The sequence below is a fragment of the Bombina bombina genome, chromosome 8, assembly GCF_027579735.1.
Source record: "Bombina bombina isolate aBomBom1 chromosome 8, aBomBom1.pri, whole genome shotgun sequence".
Taxonomy (NCBI): Eukaryota; Metazoa; Chordata; class Amphibia; order Anura; family Bombinatoridae; genus Bombina; species Bombina bombina.
In genome coordinates, this window is record NC_069506.1 from 90,571,270 (window position 1) to 90,592,661 (window position 21,392).

Below are 21,392 nucleotides of genomic sequence, written 5' to 3' on the forward strand. Positions count from 1 at the left end.
AATAAATATAATACAGGGGTCGGCGGTGTTAGGGGCAGCAGATTAGGGGTACATAAGTATAACGTAGGTGGCGGTCGGCAGATTAGGGGTTAAAAAAATTAATCGAGTTGCGGCGATGTGGGGGGACCTCAGTTTAGGGGTACATAGGTAGTTTATGGGTGTTAGTGTACTTTAGGGTACAGTAGTTAAGAGCTTTATGAACCGGCGTTAGCCCAGAAAGCTCTTAACTACTGACTTTTTTCCTGCGGCTGGAGTTTTGTCGTTAGAGCTCTAACGCTCACTTCAGAAACGACTCTAAATACCAGCGTTAGGAAGATCCCATTGAAAAGATAGGATACGCAATTGACGTAAGGGGATCTGCGGTATGGAAAAGTCGCGGCTGAAAAGTGAGCGTTAGACCCTTTTTTGAGTGACTCCAAATACCGGCGGTAGCCTAAAACCAGCGTTAGGAGCCTCTAACGCTGGTTTTCACGGCTACCGCCAAACTCTAAATCTAGGCCTTAGAAAGTTGTTTAAAATGACATGCTCTTGGCATGCCCTAGCTGAGATCCGGTGGGAGGAGCACAGGTGCAAGGTCAGGTAGACACCTGCTCCACATTTCTTAAACAAGCTATTGGCAGAGGGAATACGTGCCGAACACCCTAGACCTTGGGCAGCTTGTTAAAGCAAGTTATATGCGGCTACCGGTTCTCCTAACAGTGTTAAAACATCACACTGATTCCACATCAAGCAAAAGGGCCAATTGGCCGAAGATTAAGCCATAATCCTGACAAAGAAAGGAAAAAGAAAAGAAAAAAAAAAAGAGATCTAAATAATAGGCTTTTACCTACATAACGTTCCTGGAAAAAGGGAAACATACCTTGCGATCTAAAAGCCTAAAAACAAGACTGTATGGGATAAAACGAAATAAGAACAAGCTGATTATAACGGCTAAATTTACCAGCCTTATTTTTTCCATACCGGCATCAGCAAAAACAAAAACAGAGGAAGACATTGCCGCCAGGATCCCGCCCTCAAACAACACCTTGCTCGATTTACCTGGAGCCTGTCTGGATGCGGTCAGGTAACTAGGTCTGAGCGTTGAGGGCTGATCGTGAGCGGACTGGAACTGACTGGTGCTAGCAAGGGCTGAGAGTCACGGCAGCCGGCTGTCCCTGCACTTACTGACGCCAACTGTGTTCCTTCTCCCCGGTGGCCTGGATCCATCAGAAGAGAGGGAGTGGCGGTAAGGACCGTGCAAGAGTCTGAGACACTGGCGACTGTACGCAAGTACCCCGGCGGATGGATACTCTTGGAAGGAGAAGAGGGTAGCAACTACAAAGCCTAAGGCACTAACACCTGCGAACGCCTCTCAGATTTCTGACTGGAGCCGAAGCATACACATACTAGCAGGATTTATCTGGTGAAAGTGCGGATACATTCCAGCTCTCCAACCCTGAGTTTGAAAAGCTGGGACTCTGGTTACTTCTTTTTACCGGTGCTCCCCCCCCCACTGATGCTGCGAGAGGGGGACCCGGCAGTTTAATCTCCCTGGAGTCCTGCTTCCTTCTTTTTTGAAGTAAAGAACTTTTCATCATAAAGCTCCCCACGGACAGGGGTCAGGTACTTTTTACTATTATAACGAAGGAAGGGAAGAAGGGGGAAGAGAAAAAAAAAAAGGAGATAGCAAGAGTGGAAACTCTAGTTAAACCTAAGCAAAAGCTATCTCTTTGATATATGGACTTTGCTATATAAATTTGATTGCTGTTCTTTTTTTTAAATGTATATAGAGGTATACCCCATATTAGGAGAACTGATATATGTTTACTCAATTGGTATCCCATGTATAACTAACATAAGGTAGCTAATTACAAGCAAACAAAGGCCTAGATTTGGAGTTTGGCGGTAGATGGGCTGTTAACGCTACGCGGGCTTTTTTCTGGCCGCACTATAAAATTAACTCTGGTATCGAGAGTCCAAAAAAATGCTGCGTTAGGCTCCAAAAAAGGAGCGTAGAGCATTTTTACCGCAAATGCAACTCTCGATACCAGAGTTGCTTACGGACGTGGCCAGCCTCAAAAACGTGCTCGTGCACGATTCTCCCATAGGAAACAATGGGGCTGTTTGAGCTGAAAAAAAACCTAACACCTGCAAAAAAGCAGCGTTCAGCTCCTAACGCAGCCCCATTGTTTCCTATGGGGAAACACTTCCTACGTCTGCACCTAACACCCTAACATGTACCCCGAGTCTAAACACCCCTACCCTTACACTTATTAACCCCTAATCTTCCGCCCCCGCTATCGCTGACCCCTGCATATTATTATTAACCCCTAATCTGCCGCTCCGTACACCGCCGCAACCTACGTTATCCCTATGTACCCCTAATCTGCTGCCCCTAACACCGCCGACCCCTATATTATATTTATTAACTCCTAACCTGCCCCCCACAACGTCGCCGCCAGCTACTTACAATAATAAACCCCTAATCTGCCGACCGCAAAGCGCCGCCACCTACGTTATCCTTATGTACCCCTAATCTGCTGCCCCTAACACCGCCGACCCCTATATTATATTTATTAACCCCTAATCTGCCCCCCTCAACGTCGCCGACACCTGCCTACACTTATTAACCCCTAATCTGCCGAGCGGACCTGAGCGCTACTATAATAAAGTTATTAACCCCTAATCCGCCTCACTGACCCTATCATAAATAGTATTAACCCCTAATCTGCCCTCCCTAACATCGCCGACGCCTAACTTCAATTATTAACCCCTAATCTGACGACCGGAGCTCATCGCTACTATAATAAATGTATTAACCCCTAAAGCTAAGTCTAACCCTAACACTAACACCCCCTAACTTAAATATAATTTACATCTAACGAAATTAATTAACTCTTATTAAATAAATTATTCCTATTTAAAGCTAAATACTTACCTGTAAAATAAACCCTAATATAGCTACAATATAAATTATAATTATATTGTAGCTATTTTAGGATTAATATTTATTTTACAGGCAACTTTGTAATTATTTTAACCAGGTACAATAGCTATTAAATAGTTAAGAACTATTTAATAGTTACCTAGTTAAAATAATAACAAAATTACCTGTAAAATAAATCCTAACCTAAGTTATAATTAAACCTAACACTATACTATCATTAAATTAATTAAATAAAATACCTACAATTACCTACAATTAAACCTAACACTACCCTATCAATAAATTAATTAAATAAAATACCTACAATTACCTACAATAAAACCTAACACTACACTATCAATAAATAAATTAAATACAATTTCTACAAATAACTACAATTACATAAACTAACTAAAGTACAAAAAATAAAAAAGAACTAAGTTACAAAAAAATAAAAAAATATTTACAAACATAAGAAAAATATTACAACAATTTTAAACTAATTACACCTACTCTAAGCCCCCTAATAAAATAACAAAGACCCCCAAAATAAAAAATTCCCTACCCTATTCTAAATTAATAAATTTAAAAGCTCTTTTACCTTACCAGCCCTGAACAGGGCCCTTTGCGGGGCATGCCCCAAGAAAATCAGCTCTTTTGCCTGTAAAAAAAAAACATACAATACCCCCCCCCCCCAACATTACAACCCACCACCCACATACCCCTAATCTAACCCAAACCCCCCTTAAATAAACCTAACACTAAGCCCCTGAAGATCTTCCTACCTTGTCTTCACCTCAACAGGTATCACCGATCCGTCCCGGCATCCGGTGCTGAAGAGGTCCAGAAGAGGCTCCAAAGTCTTCCTCCTATCCGGCAAGAAGAGGACATCCGGACCGGCAAACATCTTCATCCAAGCGGCATCTTCGATCTTCTTCCATCCGGTGCGGAGCGGGTCCATGTTGAAGCATCCGGCGTCTCCCGACGAATGACGGTTCCTTTAAGGGACGTCATCCAAGATGGCGTCCCTCGAATTCCGATTGGCTGATAGGATTCTATCAGCCAATCGGAATTAAGGTAGGAATATTCTGATTGGCTGATGGAATCAGCCAATCAGAATCAAGTTCAATCCGATTGGCTGATCCAATCAGCCAATCAGATTGAGCTCGCATTCTATTGGCTGTTCCGATCAGCCAATAGAATGCGAGCTCAATCTGATTGGCTGATTGGATCAGCCAATCGGATTGAACTTGATTCTGAATGGCTGATTCCATCAGCCAATCAGAATATTCCTACCTTAATTCCGATTGGCTGATAGAATCCTATCAGCCAATCGGAATTCGAGGGACGCCATCTTGGATGACGTCCCTTAAAGGAACCGTCATTCGTCGGGAGACGCCGGAAGAAGAGGATGGATCCGCGTCGGATGCTTCAACATGGACCCGCTCCGCACCGGATGGAAGAAGATCGAAGATGCCGCTTGGATGAAGATGTTTGCCGGTCCGAATGTCCTCTTCTTGCCGGATAGGAGGAAGACTTTGGAGCCTCTTCTGGACCTCTTCAGTATTTGTGCATATTATTCATTATAGTAGTGTCTAAAACATGCAGTTAAATGAAAATTGGTGTATACTTTCCCTTTAAGCTTTTTGCATGCTTCTGGTTAGTGTGCAAGCGAAAATGTTTTACATTTAACTTGTACTACTAGCACTACCTAACGTTCACAAAAAGCCGAATTCGAGCGGGAGCGCAATCTACCACTTAACTCGTAAATGAGCTCTTAGTATGGAAGACTGCTCCAGTTATCCATCCATTTTATTTTACTCATAATACTTGGATGTCAAAACTACATTTTTATTATTTAATAAACTGTGCTATTTTAAAAAAAATATTCATTTTAATCCTATTTGTTTATTATTGTTAATTTCTCTTTCCTTTGTTGAAGCTTATCTCCTTACTATTACAAAAAAGGTATTCTCATAAGTATGCATATATCCGGAGCAATATATGTCAGGAGTGTTTGCAACAATGTATAAAATTGCTTCAAATATTGTTGCAAAAACTTTTGCCATATAGTGCTCAAGACAGGTGCATGCTCCTGATCCTAACCATGAAAGAAGTTAGGTTTCAACAAAGAATACCAAGAGAGTGAAGTGAGTAGTGAGCCACATTTATTTATAAAATGGTATATATCGAATCACGTTGATGTGAGTAAACTGGGTCGGTTAGTAGCATAAGTTGATACTGTAATATAATCTGATAAATAGAAGGATTGTGAGTGCAAGGTTCAAACAGACACAAACAAGTGGGGATTTGGCCGTTTATTGCAAGAGGTTGGATTTGGTGGGCAATAAGAGCTAACATCTTCAGCCAGAAAGAGACGAAAGTGCAAAATAATACTACCCCAAACTATATGTGTATTTTCTTTGAGACTTGAGGTTTTTGATGTCTGACTTATACACTTAAGCACTTTTATTAAGTAAATTACACTTAATATAAAATTGATACTCACTCAATATAACAAAAGACATCACTTGTAAATAACTTTAAAAAAAAACAGCAACAAAAAAAAAACATTTTGGCACTATTTTCTTTTTTTTTTCTTTTTCACAAGGAACTCACTGCTTGAGTTCACATGGTTGGCTTTCTCACTAAGAGGCCAAATGATCAAATGTGTGTCGGACCTGATCCAAAAATGCGGATCAGGTCCGACAGACATTGCTAAATGCAGAGAGCCAATGGGCCGCCAGCAGGGAGGTGTCAATCAACCCAATCGTACTCAATCAGGTTGAATTAGGGCGATTCCTGTCTGCCTGCTCAGAGCAGGCGGACAGGGTTATGGAGCAGCGGTCTTTAGACCACTGCTTTATAACTGCTGTTTCTGGCGAGTCTAAAGAGTCGCCAGAAACACGGTCCCTCAAGCTTCATTCGGAGCTTGATAAATGGGCCTCATAGTCTATTTTCACACTTATGGATAAATTTATTAGCCAAAATAAAGCTAAATCACCTGCCATGACGTCAAAAGCTAAGGACAGAAAGCTTAGGAGAAGTAATGATAATTTTAACGAATCTGTGTCCCTTGTGTCAAAACATAGTAGCACAAGATATAGTTAAAGGGACAGTCTAGTCAAAATTAAACTTTCATGATTCAGATAGGGCATGCAATTTTAAACAACTTTCCAATTTACTTCTATTATCTAATTTGCTCAATTCTTTAGATATCCTTTGTTGAAGAAATAGCAATGCACATGTGTGAGCCAATCACACAAGGCCTCTAGGTGCAGCAACCAATCAGCAGCTACTGAGCATATCTAGATATGCTTTTCAGCAAGTGATATCAAGAGAATGAAGCAAATTAGATAATAGAAGTAAATTACAGCTAGAATTGGAGTTTGGCGGTAGATGGGTTGTTAACGCTACGCGGGCTTTTTTCTGGCCGCACCATAAAATTAACTCTGGTATCGAGAGTCCAAACAAATGCTGCGTTAGGCTCCAAAAAAGGAGCGTAGAGCATTTTTACCGCAAATGCAACTCTCGATACCAGAGTTGCTTACGGATGCGGCCAGCCTCAAAAACGTGCTCGTGCACGATTCCCCCATAGGAAACAATGGGGCTGTTTGAGCTGAAAAAAAACCTAACACCTGCAAAAAAGCCGCGTTCAGCTCCTAACGCAGCCCCATTGTTTCCTGTGGGGAAACACTTCCTACGTCTGCACCTAACACTCTAACATGTACCCCGAGTCTAAACACCCCTAACCTTACACTTTTTAACCCCTAATCTGCCGCCCCCGCTATCGCTGACCCCTGCATTATATTATTAACCCCTAATCTGCCGCTCCCTAAACCGCCGCAACTTACATTATCCCTATGTACCCCTAATATGCTGCCCCTAACACCGCCGACCCCTATATTATATTTATTAACCCCTAATCTGCCCCCCCCTTTATTTAAGGGGGGTTTGGGTTAGATTAGGGGTATGTGGGTGGTGGGTTGTAATGTTGGGGGGGGGGGTATTGTATGTTTTTTTTTTACAGGCAAAAGAGCTGATTTTCTTGGGGCATGCCCCGCAAAGGGCCCTGTTCAGGGCTGGTAAGGTAAAAGAGCTTTTAAATTTATTAATTTAGAATAGGGTAGGGAATTTTTTATTTTGGGGGTCTTTGTTATTTTATTAGGGGGCTTAGAGTAGGTGTAATTAGTTTAAAATTGTTGTAATATTTTTCTTATGTTTGTAAATATTTTTTTATTTTTTGTAACTTAGTTCTTTTTTATTTTTTGTACTTTAGTTAGTTTATGTAATTGTAGTTATTTGTAGAAATTGTATTTAATTTATTTATTGATAGTGTAGTGTTAGGTTTTATTGTAGGTAATTGTAGGATTCTATCAGCCAATCGGAATTAAGGTAGGAATATTCTGATTGGCTGATGGAATCAGCCAATCAGAATCAAGTTCAATCCGATTGGCTGATCCAATCAGCCAATCAGATTGAGCTCGCATTCTATTGGCTGTTCCGATCAGCCAATAGAATGCGAGCTCAAATGAAACAAAAAAAGAAAGGGCGCCTCCTAGTGTAGCCAGTATATATAAGGATAAATAGAATGAGATATAGATTTTGTACTCACATGTAGTGAAGGCAAAGATAATGCCTAGATAAGCAGTCTGGAAACTTATCAGTGTCCCAGTTGACTGTGCATTAGAATGCTAGGGCAGCTCCTCTTAGTAGATTTCCAAAATCATCTGAAAAGTAAGAAGATATACAGAGGGCGACTCCTAGTGTGGAATTAGTAAGCAGAGTGTGAACCCACCAGCTTTACCCTTCAGAGATATACTCACAAAGTATAGAGCACACTGTAGTGCTAATGAAGCAAGCTGGGTATATTAAAAGTGGCCCAGCGCACATACCACTCCGGTGAAAGATGGTCCAATGTATTCAGAAGGTTCAGATAAAAAATTCAGGAGACTCCAGATATATATAAAAAACACTTTATATAAAAATATAACAGTGTACAATAAAAAATCAGTAGAATTCGCTACGCGTTTCTCAGAGCTACCACTCTGTTTCCTCAGGCAAGTTATACTGATCTAAAACTGAAGTCTCCTATTTATACATCCTCAAATAAATTAAAACATTGGTCACACCCAATTTACCAATTACTTATGCAAATGTTGCTATGGTGACCTTCACAATACAAACTGACTTTTCTTGATACCAGTATGTGAATATATAACTCATTGTATGCATAGATCTACTTTAACATATACAGCTAGTATCAAAACAAGTATATATCAGATATTACAATATATCTCATAAACATTTCGGAAGAAAACATATATAGTATGCACAATAGTGTTTCAGCAAAAAAACAAATACAGCACTCATATAGTTGGTTCATTAAATTTTCAGCAATCTCTCTTTATGAAAGTGAATGCACTATTTATTTCTATTTTATATGGTTAATAACTTCTTTATTTCATGAGGATTTCTTTCCTCCCCTTTGTTCATAGTAGAAAGTCTAATTTATTTATTAATTAAAAGCATTAGCTAGTTTGTTTATATCATATATAAAGCTGTCAGCTTGTGGGTGTGTGTCATTAGCCTATCTCACACTTCCATATGTGTGGGTAATGGCTAGTGGGCGTGTATCATTTATCGCCGGTCTTTAAATACAATTCCTCAACTTTCTTCCTAATATATTCTTACCCCTTTTGACATGATCTCCTACAATAAACTGTTTAAATGTTATCTGAATTGTTGTATTGTGCATATCATAAGCTGATTTTATGAAGGGCTATGTCTATTTGTTTAAAGCTCCCTCTCTGATTTCACAATGTCCAATGTGTAGGTGATAATCCGTGGGCGTGTAGCATAAACCAATCACGCGTCACTATGTGTGTGAATCCCAGCTTATAGGCGTGTGTTTTCTATCGTTAAAAAAAAAAAAAAAAAATAAATCAACTATTGTCTATTTATTTTTTTGGGATATGAACTGCTTTGCTATTATGATATATTTATATATAACCCTATGGCTATGTTCGAGATAGCATCAGCCAATTTGTGTAGCCCTTTGGTATTACTGCTCTGTGAAAGCATATCCTATCCTCACAGTATTCGTCAATTTTTACTGAATCATAACATTCAAAATAATGCCAGTCTCGTAATCATTGCGCTTCAATCGAATAGATGCATATACTCATATATTTTTATATATTGGTAACCTGTATAATGTATATAAATAAAACTATATATATATAAAAAAATATGAATTATAGTCTTCCATTTTTTGTGTGTGCTTTCTGTGCCCTAGTGAATGAATTAATAAATTGTTCTATATGAAAAGACATGTGAAAAAACATATAGAGGAAAATTATGGTTACTATATGCTATAAATAGTGATAATTAGTGAATTCTATATGTGACTAGTGTTAAGTACTCTAACTATATCTTATTTTATGTAAATAAATATATATAAATAGATGTGCTATTATAAAAACCTATGTGACTAGAGTAATAATATATAAATAATATAACTATAATAATATTATGTGTATGACCATGAATATATCAATTCCTATGTGACTCATATGATTAAATGTGTATAGTGTGACAATGTTAAGTGTTTATAATTAATATAATAAATACTCTATGTGTATGAATATAGACAAATTGTATGTTTATAGTATTCTAAATATACATATCTCCATTAATGTGATTAAATGTGTTTTATAGTGATATGATGCTTGAATGATTGTAAGATGGATAGTAAATACTGAATATATTTTCAAGATGAAACATTACTGGTATATTAAGATATTTACTGGGTGGTGACCTCAGGTGATCTATACTTACATTCCTTCTAAATAATATATATCAATATCAATGAGGATATGATCCATTATATACACATTAATATTAAGTGCACTACTAATGTGAGAGAACAGATATGAAGCTTGTATAACAGAACCCTTAAATTAAAAGATAGAATGAACTGAATGTTTGTACTGGATTGATCTAAAAGGCTGCTGTATCAATTACTTCATTGAGGCCTTCTGGATGTAAAGATGAAAATCTATAGATCCAGAAGGTCTCCCTTTGACGAAGTTTAATCATTCTATTTTGGGAATTACTAGCAGTCACTACCTCGAGTGGGGTTATCTTCATAAGGCATTTGTTAGTGCCATGTGATGCTGTATGATGTCTAGAAGTACTGTATTTATCTAATCCTTTCACAATGCATCTGAGATGTTCAGACCATCTCTGTCTTATCATCCTGCAGGTGCGGCCTATATAATGTAGGCCACAGATGCAGGTGATACAATAGACCACATAAGTAGAACTGCATGTTATTTTTTGTGTTAATGTAAAAGTTTCCCCTGTGTTATTTACTTTGATACTCTTTTGTCCATTGATGGTATATTTACACATACTGCATCTATTTTTGTGACATCTGAAAAAGCCTATTTTTGCACCTTGAGTGCTATCTTGTATGTTTCCTCTATTGAATGGTGCATTTGTTTCCCTTTTGCACATCACTATCTTACTAGGTGCAAGTTTTTCCTTTATTGTTGGGGCTCTCCTAAAAGTGCATATTGGTTTCTCCCCTAAAATGGATCGCAGAACAGGGTCTTTCTTTAATAGTGTCCAATGTTTAGATAAGATCTTTCTAATCTCCCTATGGTTGTCGTTATATCTCGTAATGAATGTTGATTCATATCCTGAATCAAATGTAGATTCTTTCTTCTTTTTACTAGTGAATAATTCATGCCTATTTTGGGCACGTGCCCTATGGTAACTATGTTCAATGAGAGATGCAGGGTAATGTTTTTCTTTAAAACGATCTATGAGGGTCTGGCTTTGGATATCAAATGTATTGATATCTGTACAATTTCTTCGAATTCTTCGAAACTGACTGTATGGTATGTTTATTTTCCAACTGGAGTAATGGTTACTGTGATAGTCTAGTAAATTGTTGCTATCGACTGTTTTGAAAAAAGTGCATGATTCCACCTTATCATCTATGCCCCACATTAGGGAAACATCCAAAAAATCAATTTTATCTATTTGTACGTTCCATGTGAACTTAATCCCCATATTATTCATATTTAATTCATTCTGAAAGGCTGTCAGAGAATCCAATGGACCCTTCCATAAAAAAAGCAGATCATCTATATAACGGCCATAGAAGACCAGATTTTGCTCCCAGTTAGAATCATAGATGTAAATTGATTCAAAATAACCCATGAATAGGTTTGCGAAACTGGGAGCAAATCTGGTCCCCATGGCCGTCCCTTTAATTTGTATATAAAAGTTATCTAAAAACTGAAAATAATTATGGGTCAAAATAAAATTGATGAGTTCTAATATGTAATTTTTTTGAAGGTCCGACATATATATGTCTTCACTTAGAAAATAATCTATTGATTTTAACCCTATGTTATGTGCAATATTTGAATAAAGCGAAGTGACATCACAAGAGACCCAATACAAATTTTCTTCTTTTTTGATGTTAGAAAGTTTGATTAATAGATCAGTAGTGTCTCTAATGTAGGACCTCAGTTGTGATACATATTTTTGAAGATAAAAATCAATATAAGAAGATAGATTGTCAGTGATACTATTCATTCCTGCAATGATAGGCCTACCGGGTGGGTTATTTAGTTGTTTATGTATTTTGGGTAGGTGATAATAATAAGGTATGTTCGGACTTTTGGGAATCAAATATGTTTTTTCTTTTTTATTCAAAATGCCATTTGTATGTCCAAAATTAATCAATGTTATTAACTCTTTTGAAAAGTTGTCTGTGGGATCTTTTTCTAATTTATTATAATATTCTTTGTCAAGAACTATTCTGTATGCTTCATTGATATAATCCAGGTAGTTTTGGATCACTATCCCCCCGCCTTTGTCCGCCTGGCGGATGACTATGTTCTTATCTCTAGTAAGTTCCAAAAGGGCTTTCTTTTCATTGGGCCAAATATTACTATGATTGCTGTTGCGGATGGGAAGTTTTTCCAAATCTTCTAACACTAGACTTTGAAAAATATCAAGATATGCTGTATCCTCTCCTTTTGGATTGAATGAAGATGGTGGTGCAAAATTTGTGTGAATCACTCCCTCAAAAAGTTGTTCTGATAGATCTTCAGGATCAACATATATTACTGTAGTATTCCTACATGTTGGCATGTTATCTGTGAGAATGGGGATACCTATATTTCTATTTGTTTGAAGTGATTTTTTTGCAAAATATCGTTGTAATGATAACTTTCTCGTGAATTTATTTAAATCCACATATATTTCAAACATCCTATGTGGATTTGAGGGGCAAAAACTTAAACCCTTACCCAAAATTCTTATTTGGTCATTAGTGAGAATTTTGTCGGATAGATTGAAAATACCTTTACTTAATTGCTGTAACTTTTCTTCCTGGGAGGCAATTCCCCTTCCCCTCCGTCCCCGTTTGTGTGTGTTCTTTTGGTTTATCCTGGTTGTTGATAAGGTGTATTTTGCCCTTCCCTTCTCCATAGAGGTGCTAGGGGAATACGTTCCTCTAAAAAAGGAGGGGGATTCTGTGGTAATGGTGAATTGTGTGTCTGTAAATTATCCCTATTGTTAATGTGTTGATCTTCATATGTCCTATTATTGTTATTGGCGTTTACTCCATGGGTCCTTGGTGTTTCTGCTACATAATCCCTAGCTTGGTGTGTTCTATTATGATGTTGATTATCTCTATAATCCGATGAATGATTATCTCTATATTGATTATAAGTGGGTTTATATGTAGAATAGTGATGTGGCTGCTCTCTATAATGAGAGCTAGTGTTCTGTCTATTTTTATCTTGTTGGTCTCTTTGGTCTCTTTGATTGAAGTGTTGTCTATCATATTGTGTGTAATTTTGATCATTAAGTGGTGTGAACCTATTTGAAATGGGTATCTGATAAGGTTGTTGTTCTCTATGTTCTCTAAAATCTGTGTATGCCGTGTTAGTTTTATTATTTTTTTGTTGTTGAGACTGGGTATTAGAATAATGTCTATTTCCCATGTATTGGGGTCTATTAGAATAGTTTTGGTTTCTAAATCTATTTCTATTGTGATGTGTCACTTTAGTCCAAGTAGATTCATCTGGTTCTTTGTTCTCCTTCTTATTATAGGTATAAACTGTTCCCTTTGTATAATCCTCATCATCCCTTTCTTTTTTCTTATTTTTTTTAAAAATAATTTCATCTTGATATTCATCAGTAGCTTTGATAGTTCTCTCATTGAGTGCTGAATACTCAGAATGATCTTTAAATTGTTCAAGTGATTTTTGGATATTTTCAATTTTTGAGGCTATTTCCTCTGCTAATTTTTCTCTATGGGAAATCAAAATGTCTATTAGATTAAAGGAACAGCTGTCCAGAGCTGAATACCATTTGTTAAGTAATGTGTCATCTTCTTTAAATGAACAACTTTTCAGTAGTCTTAAACCTCTTGGTATTTGTTTTTTGTCTCTATAATATTTCAATGAGTCCAGGTCCCACCAATGTCTATGTTCAGTCTTGATTAATTCTTCCAACTGAGAAAATAATTGTTTAATAGACATTGCACCAGTGTGATCTGTACTCATAGAATTGACATTTGGTTGATATATAGATCTCTTGTTGGCCCTTTCTTTTAGAGATAACATATTCTTATCTATCTATATATATAACAAAAATATACAGTGACCTCTTAGATAGATGATCTCTTAGAAAAAAGAACAGATAGTAAAATACTAAACCCAATACATAAATATTACTTAAATATGTATATGGTACCTGTAACTGGTATTATAAACAGATATAAATATAGATCAGCAGTGACCTCTAGATAAATAAACCAATATTCAATGCCAATGCATGAATACAGCTAAAATAAATATATGATACCTGTGGCTTGTATTATAAATGCAGCATTAGCCAAGACAAAGAACAAAAGAAAGTCCAAAAGAAAGTCCAAAGATGATAGTAAATCCGTTTGTGTGTTGATGATCCAATGATTTATTGCAAAGTTGTTGAGCAGCTCCTTTCAAATGAAATCCTCTACCAGAATTCACTAGACAAATGAAACAAAAAAAGAAAGGGCGCCTCCTAGTGTAGCCAGTATATATAAGGATAAATAGAATGAGATATAGATTTTGTACTCACATGTAGTGAAGGCAAAGATAATGCCTAGATAAGCAGTCTGGAAACTTATCAGTGTCCCAGTTGACTGTGCATTAGAATGCTAGGGCAGCTCCTCTTAGTAGATTTCCAAAATCATCTGAAAAGTAAGAAGATATACAGAGGGCGACTCCTAGTGTGGAATTAGTAAGCAGAGTGTGAACCCACCAGCTTTACCCTTCAGAGATATACTCACAAAGTATAGAGCACACTGTAGTGCTAATGAAGCAAGCTGGGTATATTAAAAGTGGCCCAGCGCACATACCACTCCGGTGAAAGATGGTCCAATGTATTCAGAAGGTTCAGATAAAAAATTCAGGAGACTCCAGATATATATAAAAAACACTTTATATAAAAATATAACAGTGTACAATAAAAAATCAGTAGAATTCGCTACGCGTTTCTCAGAGCTACCACTCTGTTTCCTCAGGCAAGTTATACTGATCTAAAACTGAAGTCTCCTATTTATACATCCTCAAATAAATTAAAACATTGGTCACACCCAATTTACCAATTACTTATGCAAATGTTGCTATGGTGACCTTCACAATACAAACTGACTTTTCTTGATACCAGTATGTGAATATATAACTCATTGTATGCATAGATCTACTTTAACATATACAGCTAGTATCAAAACAAGTATATATCAGATATTACAATATATCTCATAAACATTTCGGAAGAAAACATATATAGTATGCACAATAGTGTTTCAGCAAAAAAACAAATACAGCACTCATATAGTTGGTTCATTAAATTTTCAGCAATCTCTCTTTATGAAAGTGAATGCACTATTTATTTCTATTTTATATGGTTAATAACTTCTTTATTTCATGAGGATTTCTTTCCTCCCCTTTGTTCATAGTAGAAAGTCTAATTTATTTATTAATTAAAAGCATTAGCTAGTTTGTTTATATCATATATAAAGCTGTCAGCTTGTGGGTGTGTGTCATTAGCCTATCTCACACTTCCATATGTGTGGGTAATGGCTAGTGGGCGTGTATCATTTATCGCCGGTCTTTAAATACAATTCCTCAACTTTCTTCCTAATATATTCTTACCCCTTTTGACATGATCTCCTACAATAAACTGTTTAAATGTTATCTGAATTGTTGTATTGTGCATATCATAAGCTGATTTTATGAAGGGCTATGTCTATTTGTTTAAAGCTCCCTCTCTGATTTCACAATGTCCAATGTGTAGGTGATAAGATCAGCCAATCGGATTGAACTTGATTCTGAATGGCTGATTCCATCAGCCAATCAGAATATTCCTACCTTAATTCCGATTGGCTGATAGAATCCTATCAGCCAATCGGAATTCGAGGGACGCCATCTTGGATGACGTCCCTTAAAGGAACCGTCATTCGTCGGGAGACACCGGAAGAAGAGGATGGATCCGCGTCGGATGCTTCAACATGGACCCGCTCCGCACCGGATGGAAGAAGATCGAAGATGCCGCTTGGATGAAGATGTTTGCCGGTCCGGATGTCCTCTTCTTGCCGGATAGGAGGAAGACTTTGGAGCCTCTTCTGGACCTCTTCAGCACCGGATGCCAGGACGGATCGGTGATACCTGTTGAGGTGAAGACAAGGTAGGAAGATCTTCAGGGGCTTAGTGTTAGGTTTATTTAAGGGGGGTTTGGTTTAGATTAGGGGTATGTGGGTGGTGGGTTGTAATGTTGGGGGGGGGGGTATTGTATGTTTTTTTTTACAGGCAAAATAGCTGATTTTCTTGGGGCATGCCCCGCAAAGGGCCCTGTTCAGGGCTGGTAAGGTAAAAGAGCTTTTAAATTTATTAATTTAGAATAGGGTAGGGAATTTTTTATTTTGGGGGTCTTTGTTATTTTATTAGGGGGCTTAGAGTAGGTGTAATTAGTTTAAAATTGTTGTAATATTTTTCTTATGTTTGTAAATATTTTTTTATTTTTTGTAACTTAGTTCTTTTTTATTTTTTGTACTTTAGTTAGTTTATGTAATTGTAGTTATTTGTAGAAATTGTATTTAATTAATTTATTGATAGTGTTAGGTTAATTGTAGGTAATTTTAGGTAGTTTATTTAATTAATTTATTGATAGGGTAGTGTTAGGTTTAATTATAACTTAGGTTAGGACTTATTTTACAGGTAATTTTGTAATTATTTTAACTAGGTAACTATTAAATAGTTCTTAACTATTTAATAGCTATTGTACCTGGTTAAAATAAATACAAAGTTACCTGTAAAATAAATATTAATCCTAAAATAGCTACAATGTAATTATAATTTATATTGTAGCTATATTAGGATTTATTTTACAGGTAAGTATTTAGCATTAAATAGGAATAATTTATTTAATAAGAGTTAATTAATTTCGTTAGATTTAAATTATATTTAACTTAGGGGGGTGTTAGTGTTAGGGTTAGACTTAGCTTTAGGGGTTAATACATTTATTAGAATAGCGGCGAGATTCGGTCGTCAGATTAGGGGTTAATAATTGATGTTAGGTGTCGGCGATGTTAGGGAGGGCAGATTAGGGGTTAATACTATTTATGATAGGGTTAGTGAGGCGGATTAGGGGTTAATAACTTTATTATAGTAGCGCTCAGGTCCGCTCGGCAGATTAGGGGTTAATAAGTGTAGGCAGGTGTCGGCGACGTTGAGGGGGGCAGATTAGGGGTTAATAAATATAATATAGGGGTCGGCGGTGTTAGGGGCAGCAGATTAGGGGTACATAAGGATAACGTAGGTGGCGGCGCTTTGCGGTCGGCAGATTAGGGGTTAATTATTGTAAGTAGCTGGCGGCGACGTTGTGGGGGGCAGGTTAGGGGTTAATAAATATAATATAGGGGTCGGCGGGGTTAGGGGCAGCAGATTAGGGGTACATAAGTATAACGTAGGTGGCGGTCGGCAGATTAGGGGTTAAAAAAATTTAATCGAGTTGCGGCGATGTGGGGGGACCTCGGTTTAGGGGTACATAGGTAGTTTATGGGTGTTAGTGTACTTTAGAGTACAGTAGTTAAGAGCTTTAGAAACCGGCGTTAGCCCAGAAAGCTCTTAACTCCTGCTTTTTTCCTGCGGCTGGAGTTTTGTCGTTAGAGCTCTAACGCTCACTTCAGAAACGACTCTAAATACCGGCGTTAGAAAGATCCCATTGAAAAGATAGGATACGCAAATGGCGTAGGGGGATCTGCGGTATGGAAAAGTCGCGGCTGAAAAGTGAGCGTTAGACCCTTACCTACACGACTCCAAATACCGGCGGTAGCCTAAAACCAGCGTTAGGAGCCTCTAACGCTGGTTTTCACGGCTAACGCCAAACTCTAAATCTAGGCCACTGTTTGCTTACTATATAGATGTTTGTTTATTAAATTGTAATTGCCACAGGATTATATCTATACCTTACATTCTATATTAAGGAAAAAAGGAGTAAAAAGACAGAGAAGAGGGGGGATAATAATTTATAAAAAGAAAACACTAATTAAATATCTCTTAGATTATTTCACAGAACTTGTCAGCCAGGCATGTAACTTTAATATTTGATACAGAGACGCTATATTTAACAGGTTTTAGCCCGTGAATAAAATACTAGTTAGAAAAGCGCTCTGGTAGCAAGATAAATGGCTTGTTGAAAGAAATAGAAGGGATAAGATAATAAGTCAATGTTTAGAACTTTAATCAAATCTAAGTAAAGTTTTCTGTCTAACACATGAATCCATACACATAAACTGATTTTGTTATATGAGTATATACAGAAGTATAACATAAACTGCACTAAGAGAACTATCATAATTTCATACAATTGATATCCCCTATCTAACTATTCTATCTTAGCTAATTATAAGTAAAATTTATTTGGCCTGGATTAACCTAAACAAAGAGATTTCTATCTTTTTGGATCTCATTCAGAGACACAATATAATCTGCATTAAGGGAATTGACATAGGTAAAGAGAAAAAGAGGGACAGAGAATTGAGAAAAGAAGTGTTTTTATTAAGGTTTTTAGGATTATTCTACAGATTCTCTTGCCCGTATACATATTTTTCGCGCCCTGTATAGAAATATCATACTCAATAGATCCTAATTTGTAACAGGGAAAGGGGAAGGAAAAGAAAGGAAAAAAAGAAAAACACCCATCAGAAAAAGTGGACTAGAATTAGAATAACTGATTACTGAAAGAAAAAGAAGGCCAAGGCAATAATCACCCCCAGAATAGAAAGGGAGGGGAAGAATTGGGAAAAGAAGAGAAAAGGGGGAAAAAAAGGAAAGCAAGGGAAGGGAAAGGGAAAAAACTAGCTGATAAGACTTTTTTGGCCGCCTGCAACTAGATCAGAGATAAATTGACTAATTAAATATATACTCATAGAGGAGAAGGCAAGAGAGGAAAAAGAAAGTAAGACAAGGAGCATTCAAGATATTTACTATTTTCACGTTTTTATAATTATTTTTGGCACACCCCTTTCCCACACAACACGCACTTCCCCTTTTTTTTTTTCACAATTTATGCACAATTATTAATATATGGATACATTTTTTTCCACAAACACAAAAACTCCCCCCACCAATATGGCTGGGAGGCAGAGAGAAAAACGAAATAAAACCACAGCAGAGACCACAGTAGACACCATCACTGTTAGCCCGAATGCTCCACAGATTAATGAACCATTAAACCTACAAGCATTAGTCACAAGTATTTCGGAGGCCCTGACACCAAAATTTGATCTTTTAAGAAATGAAATCAAACAGGACATAAACATACTCACAGCAGAAATCCGTCAGTTTTCTAACAGATTAACAGAAGCAGAACAAAGGATTTCAGATCTAGAAGATAACACAACAATCCATAAGACCAAGATAGATACAATGAATGACAAGCTTATAAAAACACAGACAAAGCTAGAAGATTTAGAGAATCGAGCTAGACGCAGCAATTTTAGAGTAATAGGAGTGCCTGAACAGAAGCAATACGAAGACCTTGATAAATTGTTAACTATAACATTGCCACAATTGTTACAAATCCCACAAACACATCCAAAGATAGTGCTCGAGAGAGCTCATAGATTAGGATGGCAAAAACCAGAAAGAGAGGATGTCAGACCCAGGCCAATAATAGCCAAAGTATTAAATTATCAAGATAAGTTACTAATATTACAATATTTTAAAAAGAATCAGCCTATAATGCTGGGGGGTACTAAAATTATGATTTTTCAGGATTTCTCAGCAGAGAGCTCTGCTAAAAGAAGGGATTTGGCCCCATTATGCACTAAGCTGATAAATCAGGGACATCGCACCACTATTATATACCCAGCAAGACTGAGAATAACAATTAATAATGAGACACATTTTTTTGACTCTGCGAGAGAAGCGGAGAAATATGTTACTCTGCAGTTAACAATGGAACAGGATAGAGCTTAAACTTAATGTTTATCTGAACATATAACAATGGAACAAGGTTCAGATTATGGCTAGATACATAAAAATTAATATAAGGGCCCTGTTTGGGTTAAAAGTTTTGAATCATATTAGCAACTTCATAGAGGGGGGGAGTCAAACATTTTTTTAGATTTTTGTTATATGAAAAGCTTAATACATTTTTTTTTTTCTCCTTTTCTCTTTCCTCTCTGTTGACTGTAGACGATGACTAATATAGTAAAAGGTTTTAGGATGGCTTCTTGGAATATTGGGGGCTTAACATCACCTATTAAACGTAAAACCATAATTACTTACTTAAAAAAAAATATATAGACATTGCTTTTATACAAGAAACTCACTTAAAAATAGAAGAAGTCTCCAAATTAAAAAGCTCCTGGGTCAAAGAAGTTCTTGCCTCACCTAGTAGTCAACGCAAGGGGGGAGTGGCAATATTATTAGGGAAAAAATTAAAATATCAAATTAATCATATAAAATCAGACCCGGAGGGGAGGTTCCTAATGGCAAAAATTAAAATAGACACGACACTATATACGTTATGCAACATATATGCTCCTAACGTCTTTAGCTCTTCCTTTTGGGACACTCTTCAAGCTAATATAATGACTTATACAGAGGGATTTTTAATAATAGGTGGTGACTTCAATATGTCACCTCAATACCCTTTAGATAGATTAAGACATAAAAATCCCTCCCTTAGAACCAAAAGGGACAACCTAGAATCTAAAATGTTTTTAAAACATTTTAGGAACCTCAGGGTCAGGGATATATGGAGATCACAGAACCCAGACTCCAGAAACTTTACGTGTATATCTAAAGCACATAAGTCACTTTCAAGGATTGATCTATTTCTTATAGATGAAAGACTTTGTAAACTTAGACCTACTGCAGGAATCCTTCCCATTTGTATCTCAGATCATGCTCCAATTTCACTAGAATTCCACCCCATTAATAATACTCCAAAATATTCAAGATTTTTTTTTCCCCAAATTATTTAGCAGCAGATCTTAAATTTAAGAATTGGCTTAATAATAAATTTCAAGAATTTATTTCCTTCAATAAAGAATATACAAATCAACCCATTATCCTATGGGAAACTGCAAAAGCAGTATTAAGAGGAGAAATTCTAGCCTATAGTATAAACAGAACAAAGAAATTTAAGATTCAGGAAAAAGAAATGTTGAAGTCTATATCTAACACATATAACTCCTATCTCCTAGAAAAAACATCAAGAAATTGGGCACGATATGCACAAGCATTGAAAGTAAGGGATTCCTTTTTATTATATAAGACCACCCAGAGAGATTTAAAATTTCAATCCCGACTTTATAGATATGGGAGTAAAACGGGAAAACTTCTTGCTAATTTAGAAAAAAGGGAGAAACAATCCCCAAATATTGATTCATTAAAGAAAGAAGATAGAACTATAACAGCACCAGATGAACTTTTACAATATTTTTCCGATTACTATCAAGACTTATATTCTTTAAAAGATTCAAACTCCAAGGAACAAGAAAGTTTCTGGAGAAAAATTTCAACTGAAACCTTGCCCTCAGATCTGATTGACTCTCTTAACTCTCCTATATCGGAAATTGAAATATCTAAGGCAATACAAAATCTCTCCTTTAATGAATCCCCAGGACCGGATGGGCTTCCAAATGAATTTTATAAAATGCTTTCACCAAATCTGCTACCGTATTTATCCCTAGTATATAATGATATTTACATAAAGAACAATATCCCACCATCGAGTTTCACGGCCTCATATACTACTCTAATACTTAAACCTGGGAAGGAACCGGATAAGAAAGAATCCTATAGGCCGATAGCATTGTTAAATGTAGATTATAAAATAATGTCATCAATTTTAGCTTCAAGGTTACAAATATTGCTTCCTAAAATTATTCATAAAG